Source organism: Mauremys mutica, chromosome 3 (assembly GCF_020497125.1).
Source record: "Mauremys mutica isolate MM-2020 ecotype Southern chromosome 3, ASM2049712v1, whole genome shotgun sequence".
NCBI lineage: Eukaryota > Metazoa > Chordata > Testudines > Geoemydidae > Mauremys > Mauremys mutica.
In genome coordinates this window covers 107,204,258-107,228,923 of record NC_059074.1, presented here as the reverse complement: position 1 = coordinate 107,228,923, position 24,666 = coordinate 107,204,258, and positions in this window count along the sequence as shown.

The window sequence follows — 24,666 nt, the reverse complement described above, 5'->3', positions numbered from 1 at the left end:
GCATTCCAATGAAGAAAGGAGAAACTACAAATGATAAGTTCTATTATAAATCTTGTAAAAACTTTAAACTGATTAGTATTTGAAGACTGATGGATTGCTACAAAGCATCATTATTATAAAGTAACTTGCAGTTTTTGATTCCACATAACTCCTTCAATATCTCTAATTTTCTCCTCTTGTTATAATATTCACAGCAGAAATAAAGAGATATCTGTCATTTATGAGAAATGAGTCTAGTTCTGAAAATGACATTGTTAGTCATGTCAACTTTTAATAGAAAGAGAGAAATAATCATTCAGAGGGGGGAAAGCCAGCATCAGAAGGAATGACTCAGACATATAAATACAGGAGGTTTCTATCTGCTTAGAATCTTAATGACAGTGGGTTAGGATAATGGAGCTCATTACAAATAAGAAGCTGAATGCAAATACATTCAACAAAATATGGAAAAATAACTAGTCAAACCATAACTTGGTGGTCAACTGTTGAGTAACTTATTCAATCTCCTTCTTACCTCCATAGATGTGCTATGCAGGTTAAAGCTGCAAAGTATTGGCTTTAACAGACACATCACAGACTCCATAGCCCCTGCAGGACCTCAAGGTATCTTTTGTTAAACAATGAATACATATTACATTAGAATAACACAATTTAAAACCGAATTTCAGAGTCAGAGGGAACAGAGTCAAGGTGATTCTGTTCCCTAGGTGTTTGTTCTTCAATCTTTTCTCTTCAATGATATTGTTTTGACAAGGCCAACAAAAGTCAGAAGAGCTTGAGCTATTTCACTGGAATCCAATGTAACAAATGGCATTGTTTTCCTTTTACACTTACTAATTTGCGGAGAGGCAGAAATCTTCTTCCTAAAATTGCTTTTACTGGGCTGCATATTTAAATTGGGCCCAGTTCCATTTTTCTCTCTGAGGCATGCAAGGCTCCAAACATAGAAAACATTTTACTCTGCTGCACAATAGGCAGGAGAGGCAGGCTTTGGAGATTCAACATTAAGGGGACTCCACAACCCTCTGCATATCACAGAGTAGTACTCTGTGGTGGCTTAATGTAGGAGGTAATGTGGGCTGCTTATAGGAGTAGCTGGGGCAGAGACATTCCCACTGCACCCAAACACAGGCCCAGATTCACAGGAATGCTCTGGCTACTTTGCACCACTCTGGCAATAAAATGCTGTTGTAAACCCCTCTCAGCCACCAGCTGAGCTGGGTATATAGCTGCTTTGCATCTGTGGAGTGATACTAATCGGCTATAGCATTCTGGTGAATGTATGTAAAAATGGCCATAGTGCGTCAGACCAATGGTCCATCTAGCCCAGTATCCAGTCTCTGACAGTGGCCAGTGCCAAATGCTTCAGAGGGATTGAACAGAACAGGGTAATTTCAAGTGATTCATTTCCTGTCATCCTGTCCCAGCTTCTGGCAGTTGGAGGTTGCATGGAGTTGCATCCCTAAATATCTTGGCTAATATCCATTGATGGATCTATCCTCCATGAACTTATTTAGGTTTTTTTTAACCTAGTTATACTTTTGACTGTCACAACATCCAATGGCAATGAGTTCCACAGGCTGACTGTGCAGTATATGAAGAAGTTCTTCCTTTTGTTTTAAACCTGTTGCTAATCAATGTCATTGGGTGTCCCCCGGTTCTTGTGTTCTATGAAGGGATAAATAACACTTCCCTATTCACTTTCTCCACACCATACTTCTACAATAAACCTCCTTAATAATCTCTCTTCTAAATTGAACAGTCCCAGTCTTTTTAATCTCTCTTCATATGGAAGCTGTTCCATACCCCTAATCATGTTTGTGGCATTTCTCTGCACCTTTTCCAATCCTAATAAATCATTTGTGTGTGTGTGTGTGTGTGTGTGTGTGTGTGTGTGTGTGTGTGTGAAGACGGGGCAACCAGAAATGCAAACAGTATTCAAGGTGTGAGGTTACCATGGATGTATATAGTGGCATGTAATCTCTTCTAAGAGACATTCATTCACAATGCCCTTGCTGACCTCCTAATCCAAGAATAATCTGCTTGTTAGAGTTAACTCTTTAGCTTTTGATCTTATCAATCTCAGTAGTCAGATTTCATCACTCCAACTGAGACAGGAAAGGGAAGAAGGACAGTAGTTTATTTTGAAAAGCATTTATTATGGACTATGACTAAAAAAGCCCCAAACCAATAATTATGAAACATCTGCAAGCCAGTGGCATATCTAAGGGTAGAAATTTGGGCGGGCTCCAATTTACAGTGGATGGTCGATGACCAAAGTTCTGACGTTACAGCAAATAATTTATATCCCATTTATATTATATTATATTATATTATATTATATTATATTATATTATATTTATTTGAATGCTGGGGGCAGAATTGTAGGGAGCTAGCTCAGTGCAGAGAAGGGGTTTATGAGCAGGAAGCCTGGGGGTTGGGCTGGGCAGTGGACATGGGCTGTCTGTGCAGCCCCACAGGCAGGCTTGGTTTAAGCCAGCATGTGTGGGGGCTGTGGGCTCCCACACAGAGCATGGCTCTCGTCAAAATTTTCCAGGGTCAGGAGAAGTCTGCAGCATTAGGTGGAGGCAGTGGTGGAGCCTGCAGGGCTTTCTGCTCCATTCCACACCAGCCCTGATGATCCACAGATGGGCCAAGCACCACCTGATCTTCAGTCAAGGAGTTCCTGGTCTGCAACCACATGAACATTGATTTCTGCTTTCACAGAGGCTCAGATATGGATGGGCCTGCGTGCTAAATGGTGGGCCTCCCCACCCATATCCACCTGTGGCTACACCCTATTGCAACCTCAGTAATATCCAAGAGAGCCCAAGTCTTTGACTCAAGTAATCTGCTTGGTGACATCATGAGATGCAAGAGTGAAGGAATATGTAAGCAGATATTTTTTTCAGTTATTATGACTTGTAACAGTCATCCATTATTAGAACTAATTGTCAGAAAAGTTTCTGGGTTTGAGCTAATGGGAGCAGAAGTATTAAGGTTACTTAGCCCTTGTCTACACTGGCAAGTTTCTGTGCAGTAAAGCAGCTTTCTGTGGTGTAACTCCGGAGGTGTACACACTGCCAAGCCACTTAGTGCACAGAAATTGCGCAGTTGCAGTGCTGTAAAAAAACCACCCTGATGAGATGCATACAGCTTTCTGCACCAGGTTACAGTGCTGCGGTGCTATTGTAGACACCCTGGTTGATTACAGTGCTGCGACTGGCCTCCAGGAGGCAGGGCCAGCTCCAGACCCCAGCGTGGCAAGCACGCGCGTGGGGCGGCCCTTTCCCGGGGGGGCGGCAGGCTGGGCCAGCAGACCTGCTGCAGTCATGCCTGCGGGAGGTCCACCGGAGCCCCGGGACTACCGGACCTGCCGCAGGCATGACTGCAGAGGGGGCGCTCATCCCGCGGCTTCAGTGGACCTCCCGCAGGCATGACTGTGGACGGTTCACTGGTCCCGCGGCTCAGCTGGACCTCCCGCAGGCATGCCTGCGGCAGCTCAAGTGGAGCCGCCGGACCTGCGAACCGTCCGCAGCTGCGGGAGGTCCAGCCGAGCCGCGCTACCAGCGGACCCTCCGCAGTCATGCCCGCGGGAGGTCCGCTGCTCCCGCGGCTCCGGGGCGCCTCCCGCGCATGACTGCTTGGGGCGGCCAAAAAGGTAGAGCCGCCCCTGCCAGGAGGTGTCCCACAATGCCTGTTTTCACCTCTCTGGTAATTGGTTTGAACTCTACTGCCCTGCCCTCAGGTGACTGTGAACCCCACCCCTTAAATTCCTTGGGAATTTTGGAAGTCCCCATCCTGTTTGCTCAGTGACGTGTGCAGTGGTCACAGTGCATCTTTCCATGTGGCCATGCCTATTCCACACACCAGGCGATCCTCCACTTGAAGCAATGCCAAGCTGCTGGATCTCATCAGCATTTGGGGAGAGGAGGCTGTCCAATCCCAGCTTCACTCCAGCCATAGGAATTATGATACCTATGGACAGATTTCACAGTGCATGACAGAAAGGGGCCATGACTGGGACACACTGCAGTGCAGGGTCAAAGCTGCAGAAAGCCTACCACAAGGCGCAGGGGGTAAACTAGTGCTCTGGTGCTGACCCCATGAGCTGCTGGTTCTACAAAAAGCTGGACACGATACTCAGTGGCAACCCCACCTCCACTGCAAAGGCCACTGTGGATACTTGATGGATACTTTGGTGGCTTGCGTGCCAGTCAAGAGTGGACCGAGCCAGGAGGAGGAAATCTTGGACAAGGATGTGGAGCGGGAAGGGAACCCAGAGGCAGAGGACTCAGAGGTCAGAGATGCATGTAGCCAGGAGCTCTTCTCTACCCAAGAGGAGGCTAGCCAGTCACAACTGTCAGAGCTTGGTGAAGTGCAAACAGGAGAGGAGGCCCCTGCTAAGTGGCTTTGATTTTGGGAATCACTGAAGTGAGTTGTTGAGGGCAGGAGGGTTGCAGAAAGCAGGCTTGTGTCTCTATGATGCATGTACCACCACATGCCTAGTCTGAGCGGTGGAACAAGGTGTTGATTGACTCCCTCACTTCATGGAAATCTGCCTTAGAGATCTCCATACTGGGCAATCCGCTGCCACATCTTCTTTGGCAGAGCTGCTTTGTTTCTTGTGGGTAACTTTCCCGCACCACTCTGCTGTCACTGGTGGTGGTGGGGTCATTGCTGCACACAGGCAAGCCACATAAGGGCCAGGGCGGAAGCAGCAGTTTTGGAGAAGATCCTCCCTTGATTCCCTGCTCACCCTCAGCAGCGAGATATCTTCCATAATGAACACAGCATCTGGAAAATGTGGGGACAGGAATGATTATAACCCCCCACCCCAGTGCTGGCTCTCCCCAGGAGCCATGTGCCCAGTGTACAGTACAGTCCTGGAACACTGATTTCCCCTGCCCCTGTGGTTACTCACCATTCTGGGGGTCTTGTGGCTCATGTGTGCTTGCCTGGGGTTAGCCAATTAGTGACTGTGAACAGTGGCTTTGCTTTAAATCATTGAATCTGTGTGTTGCAAAAAATACTGCTTCTGTAAAATGTTGCATTTTGGCTTCACAGATATGACCTTGTGAGCCCAACCTCCCTCTTTGTTATCACCAGCTAATGGCTGCGCAGAATTAGAAAGCAGCCACGAAGAACTTAAAAGGACTTTCACCATGATGTAATGATGCACACCACTGCAGAGAAACAGGAATTGAAGAAGTGGCAGGACAGCAAGAAGAGGGACAGAAAGGAGAATGTAGCGCACCAGAACAAAGCCACAGAATGGCTTTTAAATGCTATGGAGCGCCAAGCGGACACTCTCCAGGCACTACTAGCACTGCAAACCAAGCAGCTCTGTGCCTGCCCTCCCCTGCAGCCGCTGTCACAAAACTCTTTCCCATGCACTCCCCAGACACGGCCAACACACTGTTATCAACCTTCTGGCTCCAGTCTGTACCCTCTGCATTCCAATCCTGCCCCATCACAGTCCAGTCCTGTGGACTCCCAGTACCCACAGCACTCTACACTCGTCCCTCTGCACTTTAGCCCTGCCCAAGTACAGTACACAAATCTTTAACTGTCCTGGGACCCAATCTCCTTCTGGGAGCCTCCCTTCCCCATCCCCCACATTGCTGCTGTTTTCTTTTTATTTGTCTCTCTCCTCCAGTTGTTGTTTCTTAATAAAACAATTGTTTTGGTTTGAAAGCAATTTTTATTCCATTAATTGAAAGCAAACAGAGCCCTAGAAAGCAATAGGCAACTTTCTTAAATCTTTGTAGTGCATCGTCTGCACCAATCACAATCACCTTCTAGCATTACAAGCACTGCACTCCCAAGCATAGTTACAAATATTAGTGGCTTCCAGCTTCAAATTGCTGCCTCAAGGCATCCCTGATCCTTATGGCTCTGCGCTGCCCCCCTCCAATAGCCCTGGTCTCTGGCTGTTCAAATTCAGCCTCCAAGCACTAAGCTTCAGTGCTCCAGCCCTGAGTGAACCTTTCACCCTTCCCTTCACCAGGGGCATCTCTATGTATTTTGCCACCCCAAGCATGGCAGTCAGGCAGCTTTTGGTGGCATGCCTGTGGGAGGTCCGCTGGTAACGCGGATTCGGCGGCATGCCTGTGGGAGATCCGCCGGTCCCACACCTTCGGCGTACCCGCTGCCAAATTGCCGCCGAAGCCGCAGGACCGGCAGACCTCCCGCAGGCATTCTGCCAAAGGCAGCCTGACTGCCGCCCCAGGCATGCGCTTGGTGCGCTGGTGCCTGGAGCCACACCTGCCCTTCACAAATATTATGGAGTGTACAGCACGCAGCTATAAGCATAGGAATATTGTCATCGGTGAGGTCCAGCCTCCCATATAGGCAGCGCCAGTGGGCCTTTAAATGGCCAAAAGCACACTCAACACATTCTGCACTTGTTCAGCCTGCTGTTGAACCGCTCCTTGCTGCTGTCAAGGTTCCCATTTATGGCTTCATAAGCCACGGCATTAAGGCATAGGCAGGGTCTCCCAGGATCACAATGGTCATTTCAACTTCCCCTACGGTGATCTTCTGGTCCAGGAAGCACGTCCCTGCTGGCAGCTTCCTGAACAGGCCAGTTCTTTCCATACCAGCCTGCATTAATGTCTGTGAAACACCCACGGTGATCCACAAGTGCCTGGAGAACCATAGAGAAAACCCCTTCTGATTAATGTACTTGGTGGCTAGGTGGTCTAGTGCCAGAATTAGAATGTGTGTGCCATCTATCGCCCCTCGCAGTTAGGGAAGCCCATTTATGCAAAGCCATCCACAATGTTACACACGTTTCCCAGAATCATGGTCTTTCGGAGCAGGATGCAATTAATGGCCCTGCATACTTCCATCAACACATGCCCAACAGTTGACTTTCCCACTCCAAAATGGTTAGCAACCGATCGGTAGCAGTCTGAAGTAGCCAGCTTCCACAGTGCAATCGCCACGTGCTTCGATGACAGGAAAGCTCTCATTCTCGTTTTCTTGTGCTGCAGGGCTGGGCCAGCTCATCACACAGTCCCATGAATGTGGCTTTCCTCATCAGAAAGTTCTGCAGCCACTGCTCATTATCCCAGATGTGCATGACACTGTGATCCCACCACTCAGTGCTTGTTTCCCGAGCCAAAAAGTGGCATTGCACTGTGGTCAGCACCTCCCTGAATGCCACAAGCAATCTGGTGTCGTAGCTACTACGCGTGGTGAGATCAATGTCAAATTCCTCTTGCTTTGTAGTTTAAAGAATAACTCCACTGCCACTTGTGACATGTTAGTGAGAGCAAGCAGCATATTCAGTGCGGGATCCATTCCTGCAGACCAAAGAGGCAGAATGAGCAGTACACAAACCGTTGAAAGATGGTGCCAAATGCAGACAGAAGAACAGGGATTGCTGGGATGTGAAGCAATGCATCACAGGTCATTGGGACAGGACCCAGGATGCCCTGTGACCCCCTTCACCTTCCCACAACTCTTAGCAGTAGAAAAGGAAGAGATGCTCTGTGGGATAGCTGCCCAGAGTGCAACGCTCCAAATACCACTCCAAGTGCTGCAAGTGAGAACACGTTATTGTGCAGGCAGTTGACAGTGTGAAGACACAACAGCGGTTTCCTTTCAGTGCTCTCTGAGTGGTGCTGTAACTGCCGGCAATGTAACTCTGGAAGTGTAGACATGCCCTTAGATTTGATTAAGGCTGAATTGCAGTGTTTTTAATGGTACTCTATTGGGAAATTTGTTGGCGAAGCTTCCCGAGAAATTTTGAGATAATAATCCTGGAAATTCTGCTTCAGCAAAAATTCAACCATTTCTGAACTTGAATGTGGCCGAAAAGATTATATTAAATAAGTCTCATCCTGTGTCTAGAAGGTTTTCAGGAGGATTTTTGGAGTCTCTTAAGACAGTCTCTGGGTGGGTTTTTTTGTTTTGTTTTGTTTTTTATTTTTTAAAGATGTGATCCAGGATGAATAAGTTGTTGCATGTAGCAATGAACTGCAAGTTTGTTGCTATCAAACTGGATTGCTTTGCAATGTGATACCCAGAAAAAATGACCACGGAGATCTTTTTGAAAAGACTGTTCCATGTGAGATGTGTATTGTTGAAAATGAATTTCTAAAAAAAAAAGGCAGAGAGGGAGGGAGGGAGAGAGAGAGAGAGGAAAAATAAATATCAACAGTAAAGAGCAGATGAAGACCTATTTCTTGCTGTACTACCCAAATCTGTCAGTAACAATGTACATGGGAGAAGAGATGAAATGGCCTGGAGATGACAAGTATCTAGACATCCAACAGAGTATAAATTCACTGAAACACATGAAAGAGAGACATAGGGACAGATTCCACTGAGTTATTCCTGATTTATAGGGGTGTGGTGTAACTCCGTTGAAACTCAATGGAATTACATCAACAGAATCAGGCCCATAGTTCACAGAAATCTATGGAGATGGCATTTTTTGGAAGTCGTGTCTTACCTATGCCAGGAATAAGTTATTTACCATTATTTGATTCCATATCTCTCTTAGAGAAATAGAAATAACAAAAGTTGGATGGAAAATGGAATTAAAGAGAGAAATACATTTATGTAAGAGACATAGGAGAGGCTGCTTTAAGCAAAAGTCTGTGCACCTTTCACACTTAAAAGTCAATGGAGTACTCACACGTGCATAAATACTCCTTTCAGAAGATACGCCCAGAGATACATGAGACATGGTTGGGAAAGGAAGAGAAAGGGCTAAAAATACGTGAGAAACTGATGAAAACAAGGGACATAAGCCATGTCTCAGCACGAGGTGTGAGGGATGGAGCCATTGGTGAGACACAAACTAGAACCAAAAAGATGAAAGTGATTTCTCTGTTTCTTTCAGTGGCAAATCATGTGCCCCTCTCAAAAGGGACAAGGGTCTCATGTTCCACAGAATTGGTTCAGTTCTGCTTCAGGACAGGGACAGGAAAAGACAGGATTTGAGAAGGCCTTTCTGGGGCTTTTCCCCCAGCTTGGCTGTAAATCCATGTGCATTGCTGCACAGGGAGAGGGTTAGCAATGGTAGGTCTAAGTCAAAATTGCAGGTGGGGAACTGTACTTCACCTTAGCTCTCTGTGCACTCATTTGTTAAGGGCACTTTGGAAAATGCCCCTCAGAGTGCTTTGCCTGCCAAGCACCTCAGTTAATCCTTCAGTTCCTGCTTCAAAGACACCTGTGCTATTATAACCTATACAGCCATATACCACAGTATGGATCCTTCATCTGGAAGAGCTCCCCCCAAGGCACAGTGGATGGGATTTTCCAAAGTGCCTAAGAGAGTTAGGAGCACAGGTGTCATTGAAAGTCAATGAGATGTGTGTTCCCCATTCATTTAGGCATTTTTGACAATCCTATCCAATGCCTCCTGCAAGTCCTGTGAGCTGTGCCATAAAGGTACGATTTTCCCCAAAGTAATGACATTAACCAAATCTTGAAGTAAGTCCAGACTGTATGCTTCGGGTGTGGGATGTTGTGATGATACCCTTCCCAGGTGCTACATTCAGTTTTAAAATACATTTTAAACATTATGGGGTGATAAACTAGCAAATAAAAAGATCTTAGGAAAGAAAGGTTGTGAGTATGGAAAGTAAAACTCAGTAACAGATGGCACACAGTAAGTTATAAACTGCCTTAAAATCACTGATCTAACATATAACAAACTTTTCAGGCCTCACTACCGGATAAGGAAAGAAATTAATTCTCAGCAGAGAATAATTTTTGTACATGTCACAGTATGCAGGTGGCATTCAAGAATGGTGAATAATTTAAACTTAAATCTGGACTACTGCTAAATAAGTTTGAAAATAGAAAGCATACATAGAAAAATGCATGGCTTATTCCATTTCTCATCATGCATCTTATTTTAAATATAACAATCCTTATATGACCTTAGCAGGACTAAACAAAATGCTTATGGGAAGAAAATTATAATACATTCATTAATTCAAAAGCATTGCTCCAATACATTTAATTATATAACGGTCATCAGTTCAGTCTTGCATGGTTCAGTTTTCTGAAGTGTAATGTAATCTGTCTCTTTAAGTGTTTTTGAACATAGAAGAGGAAGTTCATAAAATTATAGGAATTGGCCTATCTGGTCCAGAATTCTAGCTCTAACATAAGCCAATGTTGGGACTTCAGGGGAAAGCATTAACAACCACAGAATGCACCTAATTGTTTAATACTATACCACAAAAAGAAGCTTCTTGTTGACCCTAAATTATGATCAGCTTATTTTCTCAGACATTAGAACTGATGTATTGTAGCCTGATTGATGGCTTGCATTGCCTGTCCTGCTGAATGTTCACTTGGAGAGAAAGGGCCCATTTATCACTCTTACAAATTCAGCAGATTAGATTCCAATCTCTATTAGATTGGTATAATTCCAGAGTAACTCCACTAAAATGGATGGAGTTACTTTGCCTTTAAATTAGTGTAAATGAAATCAAAATCAGGCCCGGTGATTTTATATTTCCTTTGAAGGTGACCTTTCACCCCCACACACAGTAAAAGCAAAAATTATATTGAGGGTACTGCTAGAATCAATGGGCACTGCCTTTTACATTTTATGTGTATAGCATCTTTGATCTAAAGTGCTGGGTTAGGGCAAGTGTGGGACACAACAATAGAACAACAAACAAGTTGGCAACTGGCCGTCCTTGGCCAGTTCTTTAGTAAAAAGAAACTATTGGGCTTGCAATGGAAGGAAGGGGAGAAGAGCTGTCAAATTGTGCTTAGAACAGGTAGCACCGAAAAAGGTAATAGATGGAATTTCAAACAAAGGGAGAGATTTCCAAGGGAGAGGGGAAGAAAAGAAAAGTTATGTTAGAGATTTCTCTTGGAAAGGCTGATATTATGGGGAGGGTTGCCAACTTTGGTTGGACAAATTCCTGGAGATTTCATCACATGACATAATCTTTAATTAAAGATTAATCTTTAATGCCTGGAGACTCTGGGACAATCCTGGAGGGTTGGCAACCCTACTTATGGGATGGAGTCAGGAGGTCATCCATTTGGGAACGACGCCATAGCTCCCACCCCTGCAGTACCACTTAGAACATAATTCAGAAATTTCATTACCACATTCATTCTGCACCACTTTAGTTATCAAAAGGCAAATCAAATGTTGCCAAAGAAAAATAATTGTCTTGGCAGGAAGGAAATTTGTAAACTGAATATTTGCATTTTATATGGCATGCTTTAGTGAGATTAGTGAGCATTATCTACTTGGCAATGCAAGAAAACAGTGAATTTCTTAGGATACACGAGCAAGAGAACCTGCCATTCTCCATTACTATACCTGCAAGTTATCTGCTGTAGCTACCAGGGAGAAACTGTCAATCAATTCTATTGCAAGGATGAAAGAGTAGATGGTACAGTTTAATTTTATTATGGAAATTGATTTGCATCTTTTATATTTCTTGATTGAAATCTTTCCAGGTAATGGCATTGAAGAATACTCATAAAACTGCCATGACTGTGGTAATAACTATTATTATGATCAAATTTAATAAAAAAAAACCCCATGCCTGCAAGATGGGTGATATGAATAATTCATGTACAGTGTTGTTTAAAATGTGATAGAGAGGAAAAGACTTGTAGGAAAATTCTTAATGTATCCAGACAGGGCTGATAATTGGTTTTTGCAACTAAATGAGTACTTCATGTACAAGACAACACTAACTAGGCAGGAGAAGAAATCTACACATTGGGAAGAGAATTTCATTTATCTGGTTACAGCAGAATATAAATGGTTTTCTTTAAAGGAATTGACAGAAAATGCATATCCTGGTAATAATTAGTTTTATTTGTGGCTACAAAACAACGTAAGAGACACAGTAACATCTTTTCAATATGTAATAACACATGTAGTGTGTCCATATGTCCCTCATCGATGCTATTAATCAAATAATGTGTACACACATTAGATCTGTTCAAATATTATTTTTTACTTAAAATCAAGAGCAGGAGGCCTGCATATGGAGAAATGTTTCACAGTGGCAGTTTATTTAATTTTGTTTGATTTTTCTTAAGTATACAATGCTGATGAGCTTGTGTTTCATGCTTCTATTGCCCACCATCTGGTGGAAAAGACATGCAATAGCATACAGGGTACAGAATATTAAGGAAATATTTTGGTGGTAAAGTTTAATTCTCCAGTGAACTCTTGATCCGGGATGCAAATTCTGGCAACAAAAAGTCCCTTTTAAAACTCACCCTCTGGTCATGCCCCAATGAATGGTTTCGCTGGGCTTGTGATTGGGCATTTGTCTTCAGACTACCGCTGCTGCAATCTTTCATATGTGAATGTGTGTGTATGTCTTACCCAAGCAGGAGAAACCTCAAAATAAGTAATTTACCAAAACCCTACATAATAGTAATGGCCAAACTTGTCAAACTTGGGTGGCTAAAGTTAGGTACCTATATCCAGTTAGCTTGGAGACCCACAGCTCCCAATTACTTGGATAGGGTATAAATATGGATTCAGGTACCCAAGTTTGAAAAGTGGGACAAATACTTCTGTCATATGACAATGTCAAATAGTCACAGAATTAGTTGTTTGCTTCAAACTCTGAACAAGGGACTTTATTAGTATAATGAAACAGGGTGATCCTTAAAGTCTGTCTCTCAGTACAGCCAAGCTTCTCCAGCTCCTCTCCTGCTTGGCTTCCTATTACACATTTAAAGAAACTGAACACATCCTCCTTCCTTGGTAGTTTGGAATGGACAAAAGCTCATAGCTAATATTCTCTACAGCTGGATGAAGTTAGTGAGGCTTGCATTTAAATTCTTTGCTAGTACCTTTCGCAAGATTTTTTTGTGTTCTTGAAGTTTTATTTTTTGTGTTTTAAGAGCCCATAAACATTTGCAGGACATTTTGTGGAACCCACTCACAGCTTGAAATTTCTTACACTCACAATTTCACACACTCAAAAATTCCTGTAGTACAACCATGTCAGCCACATTGATCAATTTTAGAATCTGGTGAGGAGATGGGAAGGGGCAAGGACAGAGAAACACCAATAGTCACATACATACTTATCACATATTATATTTTAAAACAACAACAGAACTCTCACATTGACAAAACATGTAAATTGCACAGCTAAACAAGCAAAAATCAGGAAAATTAAAGCTAAGCTTGACTTAACTCTGCTGCTTTGAGCCTATGCACAAATTATGTGATCTTATATTGTTTCCCAAATACCACCATACAATTTCCCCCCATAATCTTGGATACACATGTATATCTTTTACTACTGATTACTAACATATTGTTATACTGGGAGTAGGGTTAAACCTGGTGGATGAAACCATCAACCTTCATTCAGAAAAAAATTAAGAAAATTAAATTCATTTTATGGAATAGATGGCAGTAGTATATGGGGCCTACCTTCAGTCAAAGGTAGGCCCCACCCCCATCTACCTGGCACCCTAAGACCCGCCCCCGGGGATATTAATTCTGGGGTCAAGGTGAACACATGACCAGAAGAAAAGGGTGTCATGTGACCCCTCTAAGAATTCCGTCCACTGCCCTCTACCAATCAGGATGGGTTTCACTCCCCATAGGACTGCCCTTAGAGGAGATTTGATGAATCAGGGTGTTCTGGGGTGGGGTGAGCCGTCCAGAAGTGGGTCATGTGACCCCTCTAAGAACTCCTCTCACTGCCCTCTACCACTCTCGATGGGTTTTGCCCTCATATAGGACCACTCCCAGAGGAGATTTGACCAATCAGGGGGTGTCCTAGGGCAGGATTATCTGTCCACAAGTGGGTCATGTGACCCCTCTAAGAGCTCCTCCCCCACCCTCTACCAATCAGGTTAGGTTTAAGCTGCAGAGTTTATACTTTGCAATGTCTGTGCCTAACCCAAGAACATTTAGCACAAGGAGTGACCTTGGTAAATGCTGTGCAATTTGGTGGAGATCCTGACAGTGATTTAAAGAAAATGACCAAACCAGAAGATGCCTGCTTACAGCGTTATATTGACTGTCTGGTCCGCACAAAAAGTTACAGAACCCTGCTTAAGAAAAAGACTATTGATAAGAAATCTAAAAGGATTAAGTTAGAGAATGGTGAGGGGACAAACATGCAATATAAATCTTGGTAGCTCTAAATAAAAATAACTATTGAAAAAGGCTTTTTGACTATCTGTGTTTCTGTTAGAAGGTCTGTGTGGCCTGTAAGTAAGATAAAAGTTTTGATGGAGCATCTTGGTTTGTTTTCAAGGAGCTGTATGTCTTTTAAATAAAAAAAATGGTTTGTGAGAAACTAGCTCTTGTGTCTTTGTGTAAAAGAGACCCATTTAGCCCAAAAGCTGAAATGGTTGTAGTAGAATCTTGTGGGGGAAACCCTCCCCCCCAAAAATGTGTTTAAAACTATAGCCAAAAAAAGGCTTCTATATAAAACAGGGATGTTTGAGACATGTGTTTGAATACAATAGAGCTGACTCACCCAGTTGAACTAATGGTTTAACACCTCCCCCCCCCCAATAGCAAGGGTGACTCTATTGAGTCTGTAGGTTTAGATTACCCACCCTTGTTGCCATCAGGGTTAAACGTATTAGTGATCAGTAATTAAGTCTGATGGGGGAACACTCACAGTAAGGGAGGGAGGTGGGTGGGGATGGTGAGCTCTGATTAATATTAAATTAAATAAAACCTTGGGAGTTTGTAGATGCTGTTGGACAGTTTAAATAAAACCTCAGGAGTTTCTTGAACACTATGGGTCACCTTTCTAGCAACTCAAAGTCATTAAAATAATATATTTACAAAACTAAACAAGGGTCTAGCCCAAAACTGAAATGCTTCAAGGGTTCACAAACCTCCACCATTCTTTTATAGAACAAGCATTTACTGTAAAAGCATTTAAAAGCTGGGGGTATTTGTAGGGTGTTTACTGTGGTTGTGATACATCCATTTTATTTCAAAACAACCCAAAACTTTAAGCATGAAATAAACATGTTTAAAAACAAAAATAAAACCAAGACATTCACTATTAGTAACATTAATGATTGTTGTGTATGGTGATTTACGATTTAATACTGTAAGAAGGCCCTACACTGCTCTGTTTTTTCAATGAAACTGAAAAATGCATTTTAACTAAAAAAAGCAGCCCACTTGTGCAGACAACTTACCGTAATTCCCCCACCTCTCAGATCACAAAAGGGAACTTTGGGGCGGGCGGGCCTAATTTCCTTAAGTGTCTATTAATTCAGAGTTGTAAGTGATCGAATCAACCTACTAACTACCAACTCCAAAACAAAGAGTTAGGATGGTATAAAAACCTCAGTTTTTTGGAGACTGTCCTCTTTCAACAGAAACTATCTTGAACAGAATAGCTGCTGGACTGCAAGACTAGGTACACTGCTTGTTTTTAACTCTGAAAACATATATTATATAATGTCATTCTTTGTCTATGCGTCCTTAATAAATAATGGTACCTATCTAAAACTTTATGTGATAAGTGTCAGTCTTACATGGACAAGGGGCACAGGGGTAAAGGCAGGCATTGTAAGCAGTGGGGTTCAATCACCGATGATGTAGACAGCCACCTGTGTTTTATGGATAGCATTAGAAACGCTCAATCATCAGAAAAGTATATTTTTTATGATTTTGAATGCACATAGGAGACAGGGTTACATATGCCCAATTACATTTTTGCTATGTCCCTAAAGCCAGAAAAATCCTGGAAATTTAAGAGCAGTGAGTGTCTTTCTACCTTTGTTAAGACCTTTATTGCAAAAAGTTCCAGAACGACATGTTCCTAGCACACAGTTCCAAAGGTTACAATGCATACTTCATCATTAGACAGTTACTGAAGGAAAATATGTGCATAGAACTGATAACTCAGGGTAGTAAACTAATGTGTGTGGAAGTTAAGGCCCTGGGCATTAGTTTTATAGACTCTTTAAACTTCTTGCCCATGAAGCTTAGCAAGCTACCGCAGGTGACGGGGTTTGAAGGTTGCAAAGGGTATTTCCCACATTTTTTTAACACTTTAGAAAACCAAAATTATGTGGGGACTATGCCCGGGGTGGAGCACTATGGCGTAGACAGCATGATGCCAAGGAAGAAAGCAGAATTTCTTGACTGCTATCGGGACAACAGATATGAGACGTTTGACTTGCAGAAAGAGCTCACATATTATTGTCAGCAGGATGTCAAAATTTTGAGACGGGTCTGTATCCTGTACAGAAAAGAGATCTGAGAATGACAGAGAAGGGAGATATTGTAGAGAGACGCCCTGGTAAATTCACAGAGGTAAAATTGTGTATAGATCCTTTCCAGTACATAACGCTGGCATCTGTTCTGCATGGCTATGTACAGGTTTATGTTTTTAAAGCCTAACACAGTAGCTCTTCTCCCTCCAGACAACTATCACAGACAGAAAAAGAGATATTCGACCCCCTCTATTCAGTGGTTGCTGTATACCGCTCACAAAAAATATATACAGATACGGCATGCTTTATGGGGTGGGGAATTACAGGTAGGCCCCTACTTTCTAGACGGTTACATAATCATTGACAGGGTATACACAGCCTTTGAGTTTAAGCGGTGTTTTTCCCACAGCTGTGTCACCTGTTGTTGTGAAAAAGCACAGAACCCTATGACAGGGACAACTTTTGGGTTTCTTTATTACAAGACACAGCTCAAGACCAACTATCTGAAAAGACTACCCAGGAAGGGCATATCAAGCCTGGTCTTTGAAATAGTTGGTGTAGATGGTGGGGTTACTGTAATTTTTTAAGGTCACCATAGCACTTTCTTTTTTAGCAAAAGGTTTTTTTGGGAAAAAACCCCAGAGCTGGCATTGCTGGGCAGTGATGTAAAACCCGCCATTGCTCTTTTCTCTCTCTCTCTCTTTGCAGGAGGAATCATTTTTGTTCATGTCTAAATGTTACAGAATTGAAAAGCTTCCACCCAGCTGTTAAACTTATCAGGCCACCCCCAATCTGTTTGTAATTTTTGAGGCACATGACCTTCGCTGAAAATACCTTTAAAGGCCTTGGATACCTCACCACCCATCTTGTCTTTTAGGCCTAAGGCCCAGTCATATTTGGATAGAATGTCTATCACTGTTAAGATGTACTTGAAACTGCTGTTGTGTTTGGAGAACCAGGGCATATCCACCAAATCTGCCTGCCATTGAACATTCACATCTGAAACAATGTGTCTTCTTTCTTTTAAAACATATTTGAGCGGGTTGTGTTAAAGCGTAAGCATCCTGGTCTGAAAGCTAAGCGGTTACCTGTCTTCTATTCAAAGTTTTACTATGCTTTTTGGCCTCTTGAAAAAGAGGGTTCACTCCACCAAAGCTCCCAACTTCCCCGGGGGTGTAATATGTTTTCTTTAACAGAGCCTTCTGCATAGACATGATGTTACTTGTACCATCTTTACTAACACAAGTATGGAGGGGACACATTCATACTGACAAATCTAAACAAGTTTTATTAAACGCCTGGTTTAACATGCCTTTTTACAGCCGCCTGTGAAAATGGCCACCATGACCCCTACCATTAGCTGGTTCATTCTTCCATTTTGTCCTTTTCTAGATTTTCTTCTTGAGATCTGTGTCTCAGACACGAGCAAAAACAGATGATGCATGATAGAAAATTCCCAGAGGGCTACTGTTGTGTAAGTTCTCAAAGGCCTCTAGAAATGCATCGTTGAGCTGTTGAGAGATTTTCAGAAAAGAAACAGTGTAAGTCCCCCACTGCCTGCTTTTAAATTTACACAACCCTGGGTCGGTTCCTAACCCCACTACACCCCATCCTCGACCGTCACTACTTCTTTTAGATTTCTTACAAATAGTCTTTTGTAAGGGTGGTGGGAGGAATTCTTAGAGGAGTCATGTTGACCCACTTTCGGATGAATCACTCTGCCTCAGAACATCCCCTGATTGGTCAAATCTCTTCTCGGGGCAGTCCTATTTGGGAGCAAAACCCATCCTTTTTGGTAGAGGGCAGTGGGAGGAGTTCTTAGAGGGGGTCACACAACCCACTTCCAGATGGATCACCCCACCCTGGAACACCTTCTGATTGGTCAAACCTCCTCTTAGGGTGGTTCTACAAGGGGTGAAACCCATCCTGATTGATAGAGGCAGGTGGGAGCAGTTCTTAGAGGCATCACATGACACCCTTTGCTTCTGGTTATGTGTCTGTCTTGACCCAGAAGTAATAGCCCCAGAGGGTGGGTATTAGGGCAACAGTTGGGTAAGGCCTGATGGATCAGGGTTTGATTGATGGTAGGCCCCTTATATTACTGTCAGCTAGACCAATAAGAGCCATCACCCAAAACACAGGCGTGTGTAGAACCGGTCAGAAACTAAGTTGTATGGGGGAGGAGTTTCCCTAAATATTGTTTGTTGGAGTTGTGTGGATGTATGAAATGCAGCCAGAAACTCCACAGAAGGAGAAAGAAGGACGTACCAGACAACTACAGAAGCACTAGTAGCATAACCTTGAGAAAAAGCTATGGGAATGAGCTTTGGGCTAAGTGCCGGCTGAAAGTGTCTTGCAGTTATGATAAAAATACAAACCCTTTCTCCCACTGTGTTTGGGACTTTGTACATTCTCTGTAAATAAACAACATAGTATCAAATAAATACTTGACTCCATCATCAATTTTATCCCCTAATAGAAACAACCTGCAAAATCCCAAATTTGGACTAACTGCTCAGGTCAAAATACATATGCCACATTCAAAGTCCATGAAAGTCATGTATATATGCAAACTATGGGTAACAAATGTAAACTTAACCTTTATAAACAGAATCATGACTTAAAAATAATTTGTGCACCGAAACTTAAAAAAAAAAATGATGGAAATAATGTTGAGAGAGTCATAGCAGGAAACACAGTGATTTAGGCCATTAAAAAACTTTCCCTGCCTCTTTTGCACAAGAAATTGCATGGTATCTGATTATGTACAAAGACTCAAATATAAAAATAGCTAGGTTCTTTCCTGAGACACACATCAGATCTATTGACTATTCAGTAAACCATTCAACTTTCTTCTCCCTTTCACACCAAGTGGGGTGAGGGTTAGGACAGGTCAGAATGAAGAGTCAGGCACCAGGTTATAGACAGCAATCAGATAGCAAAGTCAAGGACAAACCAGTGCCAGAAGCCAGCATCACAGGTCTATACCAAGCAGGCTCTTGAGTGGAAGTGCACAAACCATCTACAGTGTTGCTAGGACATCTCCCTAGGCTGGCTTCCTGGTTTAAATACAAGCCTCAGCCAATCACTAGGCTGTGGGAGGCTACCACTTAGGCACTGCTGGGTGATACGTTCTGCCAAGTCTAGCTTCACAGGGTCTTCTAGTAGAAAGCTAGCTTAAGCTACCAGTGCTGATGCCAAAGTGTCTATGACCTAGTGTCCCCAGGGGCCCATGTTCTAGTCCTGCAGCTTCTTATGCATAGTAAGCCTGAACTTCCATCACATCTTCTTTCCACAGGATTTACTTAAACAATCTCCATTGAAGGTATAGCCTATATTGTTTGTGAATCCATTGCATGTTTGAGCTGAAGGTTCTATCCGATATTAGAGTGGCTATAAAAGGAAAAAGGAAGTAATGTTTCATTTGGAAAAAAAGTCTTATACGTTTTGTCTGGCAGATTAAATATGAATCCCATGAAGAGGGGAAGGAATAGTTTTCACATCAAGCCAAAATGATTTCACAAGTACATGCTAAATGAATGGAGGAGATTGAAAAAAATGGGCCAGGACCCTATCCTTTTCCAAAAGGCTAAAGATGATGTTCAATGCATTTTCCAGCTGTGTGTTCTCAACTTTTTAACTCCTCTTTATGCCTCAACCCACCGCAGATGGGGCAGCATGTTATTTTCCTGAAGATAAGAGACAGATATCAACTGGTGTGATAGAGTTCTTTTGTGGGGTAACTGCCTGTTTTTCTTGACACTCTCTGTGTTCTGAGTGGGTGCAACAGAGGAAAGAGACAATCAATGGTACAGATTTAGGACAAAAATGTACAGTATTGTAATACAATACTGTAGAGTGAGTTATCAGCCATGGGGACTGAACCTTGGACTTCGGGACATGAGAGCATGAGACTCTACTGCTTGAGCTAAAAGACCCTCTGCTGTTAACTAAGCCTGTAGCAGGCTTATCAACCTACTATTGGCAGCAGTGAGGAGAAGCAGCACCGCTTGCTCCACTGCCCACTCAGATTTGGCCCCGCTCTCCCTCCATTGTGACGAAGGGGTCACGGAGCCAACATTGAATGAATGGAATTGTGACCTGGTGCACAGTGGTCACACCACTGCTTAGAGAATGGCCATTGGGCCAAACCTGAGTGGCACTGCAACCCCCATGCACCAGGTTGCAATGCCACTTGCTCAACTATAAAGGTGGCCAGCACTGCCCAACCTCACCTTGCTTCCAGCAGGCCACATCCTCTCTCAGGGATGGAGACTGATCTGCACCTGGATGAGCCAGGATGGAAGGTGGCATGGAGTTGGAAGGTGGGGCACTGGGGCTAGAAGCTGCAGTGGAGAGGCTCCACAGGGATTGACAGTGGATACTATGTCAAAAAAAGATTGGGGGCACTTCTGGTCCCAGCCACCATTAGAGGGGGACAGAATAGATTTGGGTTGCAAGGACATAGAAAAGAAATGGTAGTATTGCTTTGAAGTGCTGATGGCTTAGTTTTAATGTGTTAAGTATTTAAGCATAAAATACAGGTTGTGTTGACAAAGTTTCTCTATTGTCAGTTTCCATGACAACGAATATGTTAGCAGATTACACTGTCTCACATAGGATGGTTGCCAAGATTGTGACCTATTTGTTAGTTCTAATCATTTTTGTTTAAAAAGCCTGGCAATGCTACCTGTAACATAACTGATAGGATATTACATTAGTTTAGAGAGTCTTTAAATTTGAAAGGAACCCTGTATGTCAAAATAATGAAAATCCTTAAAACTGCTTGGAAAGCAACATTGCAATGTAATTCACAAAATAGAGCATGGATGGGTAGAATGGGGAGGAACTGGAATCCTAAAAGGGTAGGGAGTGGGATATGCAGTCTTTCAGCTCTAGGTCAATGGTCAAATCCAGCCCTGGTCATTAAGCATCACAATTAGCTCATGGCTATTGGGTGGTTTATGTGAAGTGTGGCTTCAGTCCAGTTCCTAGTGCACGGTTATTCATATTGGAAAAGCTCCCAATAAAACTAGTACTAATTGGTACCCTTATTATGAGCAAAGAAGCCAAGGACTGAATGAACAACATTCCAATGCAAGAGGCGGTCCTGCCTATGCAGAGTTGAGGCACACCAAGGGGTTGTTGAGGGCAATGCTGTTGCCCGTGGTATCCCTTTTTTGTGCATAATCAGATACACTTCTTCTTGTCAAGAGCTGTCAGCTCAACACCTTTCATAAGCACAGAATTAATTCACTTAAAAATAGTGAAAAGCCCAGCAAGACAATAGCAGCTGATATTAGTCTTTTCTCACTTAAGTTTTCTTTGACTGCCTCTTCCCCAGATCTCAACTAAAATGCTCTCCAGACAGTGTCACAAAAAATGGTTTCAAGGGTGAACAAAATGGGTGAACAATGAAGTGAGGAATCTGGTAGCCTAAAAGTACTGTATCGGGTTACAAAATCCCTCACATGCTTCTGATGATGTCTTGGAAGAAGTGACAGGTAACACCAATGCAGGAATAAAGTGCTGGGATGGTGTACAATCCTGTGGCATTTCCATCATGTTGCATGCTTGATTGACTGAAGTTCATTGCAATTCCAAGCAACCTTCAGGCTCACTGTATTCCAGCAGTTATGTTCTGTTCTGAAATGATTTTTTAGTGCTCATGAGATGTAACAGGTAATCATTTTAATGATTGTTTAATTTTTCTGAGACAGTAACTCCCACAGGCTTGACCAAGATCAGGGCCCCATTGTTCTACATGTTGTATAAACAGACCAAGACTATTTACTTGTTCTACTCAGGCAACAATCAAGTGGTAACAATTTTTTTTGTTGGCACTGGAAACTAAAGTCCCAGCATATAAATCAATGACAACGAGAGTTTCCTCGTGTTTTCTGCTTCATGTCCATTCATTCCTTACTCCCTTTAATCCAGCTGCCAACTTAAAAGGCAATCGTTGCCAATCATCATGGTGAGTAGCTTGTATGGTGTAGACATGAGTCCACTGGGGACTGTATTGAGACTACTTGCACATTTCACAGTGGCCACAAAACAACTGTCAGACAATAACAATGTTTGGTCAATAATAGGATTAGGCAAACCAGTTTAAAATGAGACATAAGTAAAATCTTTCCCTTTTGCCCAATTCATATTGTTCAAAGGCAATGCAGTAGCCATCAAGGAGTGAACTAGTTCATATTAACAGCAATACAGTATTGTGTAGCCTTGATAATACACCAGAATCCCACTTCATTTACTTAAATATAATTAAGGGAATCCCAACATTATTTAATTTTACAGGCACATACTTGACTATGGTAAAAAAAATCTTCTTTTAAAGTTTTGGTCTCTTTTTTTGAAGCATGTTGTGTTCTGCATTCTGTTATAAATCCATTTCATGATGTTCCATTTCTCCTTATCCAATTATTTACCCTGTTTTCTTCTTGACACGCACTGTTACAAGTAGCCTTTGTTGGGCCGTAAATTAACTCTGATGAATAAAAATATATATTTTGTGTGTGAGCAATTATCAGTCAACTTCCTCATGGGAAGCCAATAACTGTTAAATTCCTGAAAGCAGTTCAGATAAGTAGGGTTTTCAATCTCAGTATATCCCTGCTCTCAGTCTCCTTGTCAAAACAAAATGAAATATTTTCTTACTGAGTAATCCGCAGAAATCTCATCTGGAGTCTGGCCTCCATTTATTAAATTTATGTCTCCTTTAACAGATTCATTGACACAGTTCAGGAAAGTTCATTTGCAGCATCTTACAAACAAGGAGTGGGGAGGTAATAAGGGGGGAAAGGAGGTGTTTACCTACATACTAGTAGCACAGGTACTTTTATTTCTTATGTAGCATTTAACATGGCTAGTAATGTTGAATTGTCCTTAGAGAGAGTTAGCTTGTCCTAGCCAAGAAACCAGTCTATGACTTTCTGACACTACCAGGAGTCATGTCAGCTACTGACAGTGACTTAGCTCAGAACCACTGGAACTGTGGCACTAAGTGGGAGAAAAATATATGGGGAATTTGATGTGGTGTCCCCTTACGGGTGGTGGTACCTAGGTGTCAGCCCACCCCGTCATATGGTGTGGCCCTTTAAGACTCTGAAAATTCTGATTGATACATATATATACACGCACACACACACTAGGGCCTAGGCGATATTGCTAGAGAGGAAGCAGTCCTGCATGTGAGGTTTACAAGAGTAGCTGACACAAATATAAAGCCTTCTGGGGCTTGTGGGTGACATTTTTAAAAGCAACAAAGTGACTTAGGAACACAAGTCCCTACACTTGGTGCTTTGACTGACTGACCAGTCTGACTGGCTGCTGTTAACTTCAAAACTCAGGCATGTGGAAGTAGAAGAATACCCTTGCACTGATTTCTATTCATTTCCTTTATGTACTTTTTCTGGTGTTTGGATGTCCTTTGACTCACTGAATCCTGGCAATCACAGTCCAGATACTGCAAGTCTGTGCAAGAGTGGAAAACACAGATCCCAAAGCCCCACATCTTTAAAACTAGGGTGACCAGATAGCAAGGGTGAAAAATCGGGATGGAGGTGGGGGAGGTAATTGGCACCTATATAAGACAAAGCCACAAATATCGGGACTGTCCCTATAAATCGGGGCATTGGTCACCCTATTTAAAACTGAGCTCTTCAACAGACAAGTGGTAGACCATAAGCATCCTAATGATTGGTCATCTTACCTGCATTTGTTTGACTCCAAGACCCTGTCCCTAACAATTGTTAGTGGCATGTCTCTCTCTCTCTCTCTCTCTCTCTCTCTCTCTCTCTCTCTCTCTCTCTATTTCCTGTTGCCATAAAGTGAAAAATACATAGAAGCTGTGGGGAACATTTCCTTTACCATCCATTCTTCTAGTTCCTTCATCTCAGCATCTTTTTAGAACAGGATGTGGTGGAGTTATGGGGCGGTGTGGGGAGACACATAAAGAACTCCCCATCTCTACTCTCCTTTGCCCTAAATCAGATTTCAGGTTATTAATCTGAGGTGAGATGGACTGGAAATGTGTGCACATGTGGTGTGGTGAATTGGGAGAAGGAGTCCAATCACAGGAGGGGAAGGATCTGGCCATCTTATTGCAAAGAGGACTCTTTAATCAGGTCTTGTCCAAAGTTACCTATCCCCAGCCAGCATCTTCTCAACTTACTGCAAAAAAGTAAAATAAACTCTCAAGTTTCTCCCTCTTATGGTCTCTGAAGAGCCTCTAATAACCTGGCATCTATTAATAGGAGCTGGTTTTCTAGGTCATCACTTTGACTTTTCAATGCCTTACTGTCATCAGTATTGTCAATTAGAATATGTCATGGCCATTGATCGGTGTACTCAAGTCTTCAGTTTTCCTCTCAGCTCCTTACAGCCTAAAGCTGAAACTTGTAAACTTCTTCAGTCAGATCAGGTTAGCCATGTGCGTCATATTTTGTGACACTAACGTTATGCTGTTTTGGATATCCCCAT